This window comes from Ambystoma mexicanum, chromosome 6p (assembly GCF_040938575.1).
Source record: "Ambystoma mexicanum isolate Mex_15411 chromosome 6p, UKY_AmexF1_1, whole genome shotgun sequence".
NCBI lineage: Eukaryota > Metazoa > Chordata > Amphibia > Caudata > Ambystomatidae > Ambystoma > Ambystoma mexicanum.
The window spans coordinates 1,150,672,023-1,150,674,621 of NC_090935.1; the positions used below are offsets into that span (position 1 = coordinate 1,150,672,023).

Consider the following 2,599-nt stretch of genomic DNA (forward strand, 5'->3'; position numbering starts at 1 on the left):
TTGCCCACCCCTGATGTTAAAGTCGGCACCTTACATCTTAAATAATCCTTATCCATCTGTGGCCATGGTATACATTGTGGCCATCCTTCTTCCTTTTTTTTTAAAAATGGGAACTGTGTTAGTCCTGTATTATGTCTAGGCTCAGTCACACCCTTAGTTTTTGTAAATGCGCCTGTCATGCTCACTTTCCTTCATCCTGGTAACCCCCTTAACCTATTGGTATAAGGCAGGCTTGTCCAACCTTTTTGAATGTGGGGCCGAAGCATTAACTTTTTGTCGCCCAGTGGGCCGGCGAGCCAAAAGTCAACAACCTCACCCAAAGCAGTATATTAAAAAGTGATATTGTGTGACCTTTGACACAATAGCATCACAGGCAGTGATGGCCATGCAGTCCCAAGGATAGCTTTTGGTGTCATGGGCAGTGATCAAAGATTAGTTGCTTGTGATTTCTTTCAGTGTCTATGTGTTAATATTTTTCTGAAATAGTGGGGGCGATCGAGCGTAGCGAGGGAGCCACAAGGTTCTAGGGAGGGTTTGGGGGGGTTCCCCCCCCAAGAACTTTTTTTCAAATATGGAGTTGAAATGGTGCATTTTACAGCACAAAAGGTGACCAAAAAGCCATAAGTGTACAATCAGTTCTAAAGGGGAACATGAAAATTCCATGTCACCAACAGCAGAAAAGAACATTTTACAACACAACACATTTTAATGATCAATGTGTCCACAGTGTAAGACAGCACTGCCACTGATGTAACACATTGTCATGCTGGTTGTACCCAAAATATGCCTCTGTAGCAACATGTCTATGCTGGCTGTTCCCAATTTAGGCCAGCATTGTCCTGTACAAAGCATGATTGATGCTGCCCGAGCATGTGCAGTGTGCCCAATACATATGGCAGCTTATCTCTGTAATACACATTACTTCAGTGGTGATGAAAGAAGCATAATTCAATTCAACAGATAAAATGTGGAAAAGCGATCACCCAAAGGTGAACCTAATTGAAGAAACGCAATGTGAGCACAATCTAAAAGTATGCAACCTAGCAGGCCTAGTGCACACTTTACTTTTTCTTTCACCAATAAATCGGGGGGGGGAGAGCGCAAACGCAGTCCCCCACTACCAGAAATAATGCAGTCGTGTCTCCCGCATTTGGGAACATAGCAGGGGTCAGCAAATCCGATGTGCAATGGGTAAGTCTCACCCTGGAAGATCTGCCCTTGGGATCACATTCTCCCCTGCCAGCTAAGTATGAGTTGCATGCAAGAGGGCAGGGGTTGGGTCAGTTCTGGGAAGCCCCGCTAAGCGAGGGTGAGAAGGCAGGCCCTGACCCAGCCCCAACCCCCCAATCCCCGGAAGCTCTGAGCGTCTGCAGAGCTGCCTGTCCCGCGTGTAGGGGGAAGCTCCAGCAGGCAGAGCCCAGCAGAAGAGCAGATTGTAGCGCAGTTCCTTTCTCCCATCAGGTGCTGCTCGGCCCGAGATTTGTATAAATAGCAGGATGGCTTGAGCAGGCCTGTTGCAGTCTTTCCACTGGCCTGTCAGCCCCACACGGGCCCATGGCCCTCCTGAACGTAGCTGCTCAGCGCTGGCCCCATTCACACCATCATAATCATCATGGACCTCGACGCTCCACCACCCCTGAATCTCAGAGTTCTGCTCAATGACAATGCTGAAGCTTTGACATCTTTGCCGTAACCATATGCCGTGTTGTGTCAGCCGAGCCTGCACAACGCCAAATGCAAGTATTCCCTCGTCAGGGCCCAGAGGTCACTGAGTCTTCCAGTGCCATCCACTTGGCACGGCCTACTGTTCCCAGCGTTTTCTACCCACAAACAAGCACCACTACCAAACAGAACTGCATCATTGGGGCCCATCGCTGCTGCTCTCCGACTTGACCCCAGCCCAGCGCAAAGGCACCCATGCTTCTGGTCTGATGCTGAAAAGCCTGGCTCTGCTGAGATCCGAAAGACAAGAACTAAGGTATTTTGGGAACATAGTAGTATTGTTTTTTGTGTTGCAACTGTTTCAGCTCACACCTCTCCTGAAGGGTATAGGCTGCCCTCAGACTGCGCTACCAAAAGAGTGAAAATAAGTTATACCTGTTGGGCTTGCCTGTTTCACTTTTATGATTGGGATCACTGCTGCATGGGTATTAAGCGCGTTATAAATAACCTATCATACCACTCGTATTTTCTCCAGGGCTGCAGCAACTATTCGAAGTGTACTCCGATCCATTTTGTGAACAAACGCAATCCACTAACAAACGAAAACTTTGGTTCCCATTGATTTGGATTTGGATTTTGTTTCCTTTCTATACATTTCTGGAGAGCATTTTTTGAAAGGTTGTTCTTGAGTGTGTAGATTATTTGCTATTGCCCACTTTTGCTGAATGGCAATTTCGACAAAACAATTTTTTGCCGCATTTTTTTACGCTTTTTTACCCAAAAAAATAGATGGTAATTTTGGGTAAGGTATATAGAAAGTGAGGGTGCAGGGGTTCTGCCACCGGTTTTTGTGGTAAAAAAAGCAATAAAATTGACCCAAATGAATGTGGCGAAATTGGCATTCGCCATAAAAAAGGCAGAGAAAGTTTATTGATAC

General features: G+C 46.5%; 1 non-coding gene across 1 annotated transcript; it reads right to left on the reverse strand.

Annotated features, from left to right (window-relative positions):
* Positions 1-1,089: 1,089 nt before the first annotated feature.
* LOC138512732 (U1 spliceosomal RNA) lies at positions 1,090-1,251 on the reverse strand. Its single transcript, XR_011281511.1, has one exon. It is a non-coding gene; the product is annotated as a U1 spliceosomal RNA (small nuclear RNA).
* Between the last annotated feature and the right edge of the window lie 1,348 nt (positions 1,252-2,599).